Source organism: Delphinus delphis, chromosome 11 (genome assembly GCF_949987515.2).
Source record: "Delphinus delphis chromosome 11, mDelDel1.2, whole genome shotgun sequence".
Classification (NCBI taxonomy): domain Eukaryota; kingdom Metazoa; phylum Chordata; class Mammalia; order Artiodactyla; family Delphinidae; genus Delphinus; species Delphinus delphis.
The window spans coordinates 91,596,521-91,606,478 of NC_082693.1; positions in this window are offsets into that span (position 1 = coordinate 91,596,521).

A 9,958-nucleotide genomic window follows, 5' to 3' on the forward strand; every position below is an offset into this window, starting at 1 on the left:
AACCGCTGCAATCCCGATCCCATAGGAAAACCTCTGTGTTAATGTAACAAAAACAACGTACTAAGTGCAATGTGGGATCCTGGATTGGATCCTGGAACAAGAAAAAAAAAAATTAATGGAAAAAGTAGTAAAATACAAGACAAATCTGAAATTAGATAATACTATTGTACCAAGGTTAATTTCTTAGTTTGGACAAATGCACTGTGGTTATGTAAATGCTGTGAACGTAAGGGGAAACTGGGTGAAGGATATGGTGAATTCTCTTACTGTCCTTGCAATTTTTCTGTACGTCTAAAATTATTCCAAAATAAAATGTTTATTTAAAAAAGAAGAAAAGAGGGCTTCCCTGGTGGCGCAGTGGTTGAGAGTCCGCCTGCCGATGCAGGGGACGCAGGTTCGTGCCCCGGTCCGGGAAGATCCCACGTGCCGCGGAGCGGCTGGGCCCGTGAGCCATGGCCGCTGAGCCTGTGCGTCCGGAGCCTGTGCTCCGCAACGGGAGAGGCCACAACAGTGAGGGGCCCGCGTACCGCAAAAAAAAAAAAAAAAAAAAGAAGAAGAAGAAAAGAAAAGAAAAGAAAAATGAATAATGCACCTCTTTGGGAAAACACAGCCAACGAGTATGGTCACGTGACTCGGAAAGAGCTATATGTACTGGGTTTTATCCCCCATTTGTCCCCTGGGGTGGAGCTTCCTTGTGCAGTAAACAACCTACTCAACCATACATGGCCATGACAGCACTACAATTGCACCTGCCCTCCACCCTGAGAAAGCCGCTTCTCCAGGACAATCCAAGCAAAATTCTTCCGAAATTAGGTCCACTCAACTCCCTCCTTCATTCCACGTGCACCCATTATACACCACTTGAATACCTGGCTCCGGGCTTGGTACTGCTGTGGATACAAAACAAGGAAGACAAGAAGTTGCCCCTGAAGAACTTGTGACCTGTAATGAGAGTGACTCAGGCACCTTGAGATGGCCCCGATCTGCCGGTGGCTCTGGGGCTGTGAGGATAGGCCAGGGTTGGCAGGGGAACAAGATAGGGAGTGAGGCAGCCTGGACCACACCCACCAGGTGTCTGCGAGGCTAGAAGGGCAGTGGCAGTCTCTGCGTGCTTCCAGCGCAGCGACCACTGCTCTAAGCCCAGGCTGGTGGTGGCTCTATTGTTCCCCCACTTTACAGATGAGAAAACCGAGGCCCAGAGAAGTTCATGAATCTGCCCCAGATGACGCGGCACACTTGTAACCGCTACACTGGAAGTGAACGTAGGTCTCCTTGTCCAATACTCTCATTTTACAGATGGGGAAACTGAGGCTCTTGTGCGTGAGACCAAGGCCAAGATGCAGCAGCCCCAGCCTCCTGTCCAGGTCTCTTCACTTTTTCTTTTTCTTTTTTGTTTTTAAGTATCTATATTGAGACATAGTTTGCGTATAATAAATGAATCCATTTAAAGTGTACAATTCCATTCATTTTCAGAGATACATACACCCATGAAATCTCTACCACAGTCAACATGCCAAACATCAGAGAACATTCTCATTTCCGTGGAAGGTTTCCTCGCACCCCTGCGCGGTCCATCTCCCCACCCCCTGCACCCTCACATGGAAGCTCTGAGCTGCTTTCTGTCATTACAGATTCCTTTGCATTTTCTAGCACTTCACATAAATGGAAGCACGGTATTCGGCCTCTTGCACAAGGTTTCTTTCACACCGTATGTTTCTGAGATCCAACCGCGTGCCGTTGCATGAGCCGTGGTCCATCCCCTCTCCTTAGTGAGCAGCGTTCCATCCAGGGATGTGTCACACTTTGGTTATTCATTCAGTCAGTCCTCTTTTAACCACACTTTGCAAAGTCACTGAATCACAGAAGCACGGGGCCCCTGGGCGTGCGTAGAGGGGTCATAAAGACCATCTTCATCCAACCCCGCCTCTGCACTTCTGGTATCCATTGCTTGGTTCACTGCCCACTAAGCAGCCCTGTTCACATACCTCCAGTGATGGGGAAGTCATTCCCTTAGGAGAGAGTCTTTTTCACCCTTGGGCAGCCGGGCCTGTTAGAAAACCCTTCCTCATTTTCAGCCCAATCCACCCCCTCGATTGTGCCCACAGAGGTCCTAGGACTTACCCAGGGGCTGCTCAGATCAGTCACCTCCCCACCACAGGCCTTAGGGTTCCCGAAGTACAACCTCCACCCGGCGGTGTGCTGGTAAATGTTTAACCTATAACCCCAGTTCAGTTATCTCTGCTTGTGTGTAACACTACCTGATATGATTATATCAAAATGCACTTATCCGATCTCCTGTTAATGCATATGCATGAGGCTTGCAATGTTTGCTTTACAACCAGTCCTGCTGTGGGTATTTGTGGACTCCTGGAGCTGGTGGGTAAGGTTTCTCCAGAAGCGGGACAGCAGAGCTGTAGGGCACCTACATCTTTCACCCTAATACACAGTGAGAAGACATTTTTCAGGGGTCCTCATGGTACACACCTTCGGCCACATTTGGCCTTGTAAGACTTTATACTTTTTGCCAACCTATGGGTGTGAATTGGCATCTCACTGCAGTTTTAATTTAAATTGTTTCTGGTGATGTTGTGCATCTTTGCATGTGTTTATTGGACGCTGGTGTTTCCTGTTCCATAAATTATCTTTTCGTATCTCTTGTCCGTTTCTCTACTTTCTGATACTTATTTGGAGAAGTTCTTTGTATATTCTGATTTTCTTTTTTTTTCCTTAATGTATTATCCCATTGCTTCTCTTTATTTATTTTTGGCTGCATTGGGTCTTCGCTGCTGCGCGCAGGCTTTCTCTAGTTGCAGCGAGCAGGGGCTATTCTTTGTTGCGGTGCGCGGGCTTCTCATTGCAGTGGCTTCTCTTGTTGCAGAGCACGGGCTCTAGGCACGCGGGCTCCAGTAGTTGTGGCATGCGGGCTCAGTAATTGTGGCTCGCAGGCTCTAGAGTGCAGGCTCAGTAGTTGTGGTGCCCGGGCTTTGTAGTTCTGCAGCCTGTGGGATCTTCCCGGACCAGGGATCAAACCCATGTCCCCTGCATTGGCAGGCAGATTCTTAACCACTGTGCCACCAGGGAAGTCCCTGTATATTCTGATTTTCAAACCTAAATTTGCTATATGCATTACAAATCTTTTTTTTTTCCAGTCTTTGGGATGTCTTTTAATCAACTGTGACTTTTAATGCACAAATTTTCACTTGGATGTGGTCTAATTGAAATTTCTTCCCTAGACACTTGTGCTTGCGGAGTGAGTCTCGCTTACAAAGTCCTTCCCTACTCCCAATTTCATAAAGACGTTCTACCGCATTTTCTTCTAAAACTTCTAAACTTTTGTTTCCCATGTTCAGGTCCTTACACACTTGGGATGGATTTTAGTGTGTGGTAAGATAGGATTTCTTCAATTTTCGTGAGATTAAGGATTTAATTTCGTCATCTCCATGACCAGTTCCAGCACCATTTATTGAGGAGAGCTGCCTGCCGTGTCCCCAGTGAGCTGCAGCGAAGCTGTCTCATGGCAAGTATGTCTGTATGTGTGTGAGTCTGTTCTTGGTCTATTTGTCCACCCGGGAGTCAGCATCACACTGCTTTAATTACGGAAATTCTATGTCAGGTCTTTATATCCAGCAGGGCAAATTCTCGTCTCTTGAACTTTTTCAAGATTGTTATAATTGTCACTGACCATTTGCTCTTTCATAGAAATTTTAGAATCAGCTTGTCAAGTTCCAAGATAAACTATGTCAGGATTTTGATTAGAATTTTAGTCAATTTATAGAGGAATTTGGGGGAGAATTGACATCTTTGTAACATTCAATCTTCCTACCCATTAACATGTCATATTTCTTCTTTACAGCTTTCAATAAAGTTTTATAATTTCCCCCAGAAAGGTCATGCACTTTTTTCATTAGATTTATTCATTGATACCTTATTACTTTCAGTGTCATTGTAACTAAAACTTATTAAAATTGCATTTTCTGTTTGTTGCTTATATCTAGGAGAATGTCAAACGTTTCAGATTGAATTTATGTATACGGCAACTTGGATGGAAATTCTTATAATTTATCTAGAGTTTACCTAATAGAGAGCTACTAACAAGTCTAAGACCGTCTTTGTAGACAGTCTTATCTGTGGAAAATGACGGTTTTATTTCTTCCTTCCCAATTTTTGTAACATAATTCCTTAGGTTGAATAGAATCATTGATGGCAGGCGTCTTTGCTTATTTCTGATTTTTGAAAGAACGCTTCGGGTTTCCCTGGTGGTGCAGTGGTTGAGAGTCCGCCTGCCGATGCAGGGGACACGGGTTCGTGCCCCGGTCCGGGAAGATCCCACAGGCCGCGGAGCGGCTGCGCCCGTGAGCCATGGCCGCTGAGCCTGTGCGCCCGGAGCGGAGCCTGTGCTCCGCAACGGGCGAGGCCACAACAGTGAGAGGCCCGCGTACCGCAAAAAATATATATATATATATTTTTGTTTTTTTGCTTTATAAATCTTTAGGCTATATCATCAAATGCTTACAACTTTAAAATTATTAAACCTTCATAAAAATGCTAACCTTTTATTAAAATAGCAGCCAACATTTTCTAAGTCTTTACTGTATTCTGGCGCAGATCTGGCGCTCAGTAAATTGTTATAGAAATAAGAATTTTTTATTTCTGGCCTGGGTGGCCTGGGTGTCTCTGGCAGGCCCCCTGGAGGCAGCACTGGGAACTGGTCTGGGTGGAGGCTCACTCAGCCTTGGTCAGCCCCAGGCTCAGCATCGCAACAGGGAGGTGTCAGAAGAGGGGTGGCCGGGGACTTCCCTGGCGGTCCAGTGGCTAGGACTCTGCGCTTCCACCGCAGGGGGCACAAGTTCAATCACTGGTTGGGGAACTAAGATCCCGCATGTCGCGGGGCGTGGCCAAAAGCTAAATTTAAAAAATAAAAAGAAGAAGAGGAGTGGCCGGCTCCGGACAGTCCCCAGTGACTGGAGTCTGGTCCCCAGCCGGGCACGGTCCTCCCAGAATTTCAGGGGTCAAATTCCTCAGGGGCTGGTTCAAACAGATGCTTTCCCCACCCCTGGGCCCCTAAGCAGCTCCCTCTGCCAACCGCCTCACGCTACTCTTCAGTTTAGTCACCTCCCTCCTTCCTGCTGGAGGAGTCAAGTTCAGGCCCAGATGGCTCCATGAGGGCAAGTCCAGGGCACAGGGAGGGGATTTTCTCCCAGGAGATTCTCCATGAAGCCCTAGATCAGGAGTGTGGACCCCTTTCTTCATCAGGGGCTCTCCTTCTGCCCCTGGATCAGGTTCTGTGTCCCAGACACACCCAGAGACCAAGCACAGCCAGGCTGCTATTGCTTCCCAGCCCTCAGAGCCCGGGAGCCCTTCCTGCATTCCCCCCAGGCCACCCTCCGACTGATGGATTAGGGAGAGCCGCTTCTCCTGGTGCCCATGCTAGTGCACCCTCCTCTTCCTCACACCCCTGCTCATCAGGACACTGTCTTGGCCTTTCGCTTACACCCCTGGGGCCCCACGCCATGGGTTCCATCGCCGTCCCCAAAGTATGGCTCCTGGGTCTCGCTCCACTGCCTGCCGGAAGTACCCCACCCCCACCCCAGATGCCCCACTGGTTCCTCCAACTCAACGGTCTTCCCCATCTCCCATCCCAGTGCAACACAACCATCCCAGTCCCCTAAACGGGGGCCTAGACAGCATTGTTTTTAAGTTTTTAAAGGTTTTCATTATTTTCATATTACCTTTGAATGAGTAATACAGTCACATGTTCCAAAAGGCACAGAAGAACCGACCATGACAAATCATGAGTAAGCCTATCTTCCAGCCCAGCCACCCAGTCCCCTCCCAGGAGGCCACCTCTGTTGCCATTTTCTTATGTGTCCTTCCAGAGACATCCCAGCAGAAAAAAAGCATTTTTTTTTTTTTAAATTTGACCTTGGTGTGAAATACATTTTTTTCTTTTTTTTAAATTAAGGGTTTAAAATTAATTAAATTAATTTAATTTAAAATTAAATTAATTTAATTTAAAATTAAATTAATTTAAATTTAAATTAAATTAATTTTAAATTAATTAAATTAATTAATTTATTTATTTATTTTTGGCTGTGTTGGGTCTTCGTTTCCGTGCGAGGGCTTTCTCTAGTTGTGGCAAGCGGGGACCACTCTTCATCGCGGTGCACGGGCCTCTCACTATCGCGGGCTCTCTGGTTGCAGAGCACAGGCTCCAGACGCGCAGGCTCAGTAGCTGTGGCTCACGGGCCTAGTCGCTCCGCGGCATGTGGGATCTTCCCAGACCAGGTCTCGAACCCATGTCCCCTGCATTAGTAGGCAGATGCTCACCCACTGCGCCACCAGGGAAGCCCAAAAAAGTGTTCTTTATTTCCTTTATCTCACCCCAGAAGGAAGCACACGATGCCTGGTTTCCCGTACATTGCTTGTTTCCATTTGCTATTTACCTTCAAGTTTGTGCCGTGTTTGCTTATAAAGGGCTTCCTCATTCATGTTTGCAGCTGAACAGGATTCCATTGTTTCGGTATGCTGGAAGTGATCTGATTAGTTCCTACTGAAGGATGGCTGGGGTTTCCCCCAACCTGCTCCTCCTCGGACTGTGCTGCCGCGTATGACAATGTGCGCACACCGTTTTGCCAGGTGCGAGTGTCTGGAGGCTGCTGGGTGATAGAGTGTGTCATTGGTGTCAAATCCCCTCCTCGGGGGGCTGTGCCCGTCCATCCTCCCACCAGCAACGAATGAAAGCTTGTTTCCCCACGTTCTCATCAACAGTCTTTTAGGTGACTTTCTTATGTTTGATATTCCAAGGAGCCAAAAAGGATATAGCAATGGCATCTTAATTTGCATTTCTTTTAATCCGAGTGAGCATTTTTTCAGAGCATTGAAAGCCATTTGCATTTCCCTTTTCTGTGAACTGTGTTTTCATACCCTTTGCCCATTTTCTTATTCCGGGTTGGTCTTTTTCATTGATTTCCATTTTAGGGAAATTAGCTCTTTGTCACATGAGTTACAACCATGTTTCCCCAGATTGTCACTATGTTACTAATAGTGGCCTGAGCCACGCAGACTTCTTCATATTCTCGTCATTCAGTCCATCCAGTCTTTTCTTGTCTGGCTTCTAGGTTCTTTGTAATTCTTAGAAAGGCCTTTGTTACCCTAAAATTGCATTCCTAGAACCTTCTTCTATGATTTCTTCTTGCTGCCTTTGTCTAGCTTTTTTTTTTTTTTTGGCTGCATTGGGTCTTCGTTGCTGTATGTAGGTTTTCTGTAGTTGTGGTGAGCAGGGGTTACTCTTCATTGCGGTGCGCAGGCTTCTCATTGCAGTGGCTTCTCTTGTTGCGGAGCACAGGCTCTAGGCGTGCAGACTTCAGTAGTTGTGGCACGCAGGCTCAGTAGTTGTGGCACACGGGCTTAGTTGCTCCGCGGCATGTGGGATCTTCCCGGACCAGGACTTGAACTCGCGTCCCCTGCACTGGCAGGCAGATTCTTAACCACTGCGCCACCAGGGAAGCCCTTATCTAGGTTTTTAAGCTTGATTATCCTGCTGCACCATGTGAGGTACGGATCCTACCTTACGTTTTTCCAGATGGCTACCCCTTGACCAACGTCATCTACCCCAAGAGTGTATTTTCTCCCCACTGACTGAAAGCGGCCTTCATCTTGTGCTATGTTCGCCCGTGTGTTTAGTTAGCCTTGGACCGGGCAGCAGCCCTGGGCTTTCCCTCCTCTCAGCCCCAGCATCCAGGGCCTGGGGTCCTCCCTCCTGAACAGTTCCTGAATCCACCTCCCTCTCTCACCGTCCACCTCACAGCTTGGCTCAGAACTCAGCATTTCTCCCCAGGAGTGTTCAGATATGTCAGTGTCAGTGCTGGGGGGAGTCTTCCAACATCTCGATGGGACCCTGTTTTCCCCGGCAAAGGCCCACTCCCATCTGTTTAGGGCAGGAGAGCCTCCATGCCGGTCCCCACGCACCTCCCTCCTCTCTCACTGCCAGGCCAGATCCACTGAGGTCTTCCACTACCCATTCAGTGTGGTCTTTCACCCGCCATTCTTTCTGCCCAAAACCTGTGCTCCTCTTCCTGCCTGGCCAGATCCTGTTTCTCCCCAAGACTCCACAGTGAGTGTCCCCCCTGGACCCCAAGCTCCCACCACTCACCTCCCCCCCGTCAGCACAGCCCCCTACACTTACCATGGACAGATAGGAGCAGAGACACCCAGCCAGCCTGCCTGTCGGCCTTCAGGCACCCACACGAGCTGCACAGCACAAGCTAAAGCACAGACAGGCCTTTGCTCCAGAGGACAGAGTCCAGGAGTCTTGCGGCAGCCTCTCCACTCCATCCAATGCGTGCTCCCGTCTCCTTTTGACTCGCAAAATCCCTTCCCTCCCACATGGACCCCCAGGCCATTTAAGCCCTTTGCTCTTGCCTATCTCCTGTCCTCCAGCTCTGCCCGTTCCCATGGGTGTCCTGGGTGGGCCAGAGGCTCTGACACTAAACAGGAAAGGGGAGGGGAAGACACCTTCAACAGGGCCTGGCCTGGGGGTGGGGAGGATGCTCCCTGCCCGCAGGTCTCCAGTGCCACCAGGCTGACATGCGCTCCTCAACACATATTTAATAACCCATCCTGGGTGCTGGGCCCTGGGACATGCAGTGGACAAAACAAGTCCCTGCCCGGGAGAGCTCACAGGCGGCAGGGACACAGACTGTAAACAAGATAATAAATATAAAGATAATACCAGTGATGAAAGTGCTGTGAAAAAATAATAAAAGTGGCCGGGGAGAAGAGAATGACACAGAAGGGAAGAGGCAGACTTGATTAGAAACCTGGCTGAGCTCTCAGAGATCCGGGAAGAGTACTGCAGGAGGGAGCTGCCAAGGGCAAAGGGGAGGAGGAGCTCGGAGTGTCCTCAGGGGCAGCAAGAAGGCCTATGGGGCTTGAGTGAAGCGCACCAGGCAGAGTGGCCCACAGGCCTGGAGGCGCCAGGAACTGCGGTGCATTCAATCTGTGAGCAGAGACACCGCGGGATCCGCATCTAGATGGCGCCCTCTGGTGGCCATGTGAGGAATAGACCGTAGTGGGACAAGGGCAGAAGTTGGAGAGCCTGTCGTCACTGAGGTGTCCAAGCAAGAGGGGATGGAGGCTTGGACCACCGAGGTGGTGGTGGAGAATGTGCAAACTGGCTGGACCCAGGATATACTCTGTGGAGTCTACAGGATTTGCTGATGGAGTCAAGGAGGGCGCCAGTTTCATTCTTAGCCACTCGGCAGGTGGAAGTACCATTTAACCAAGAGGGGGTGACTGTGGGAGGAGGGGATTTGCACGATCAGGAATTGAGGCTTCCATTCTGCAAATTTTGGTTGAGAAGCTTGTTGGACATTGGGATGTCATGTGTGGGGCTGGTTGATGTGTCTGCAGCAAGGAAAGAATCCAGACTAGAGACATAAGCGTGGAGTTGTCCAGATGCAGATGGTATTTAAAAGCAGGCGGTCCTCCAGGGAAGGGGCACTGCTCCAACAGGCAGGACCGAGCCGGAGCCCTGCAGCCTCCACGGGCTGCCTCCTTCTCTGCCTTGAGCTGCAGGACCCGAGGAACTGGGAGGGGGGCAGGAGGCAAGGAAACTCTTTCCTACCACCCACCTGTCACTGAGTATGAAATATCTAGGGGGCATATCTGTCCCCCTTCTGGGCTTTCCCGGCCCTGCCCTCACCCAGCTTCGGGGCACTCACTTTAGCTCCTGCCCAGGCCCGCCTTCCCCTCCCTCCCTCCGCATCCCAGACACCAGCCCATTCTCAGATCACTCTTCCTGCCCAAGTTACCCAAAGCACCCTTAATTTCTTCCTTCTTTGTCCTTCCAACCACACACTGGCTGGGCCCCATCCAGGGACCTAGACCTCCAGACCCACCCAGCCCCCCCACGGGCTGCACCCAGTGGATGGAGACAGTCCCTCGGGGCAGACTCCAC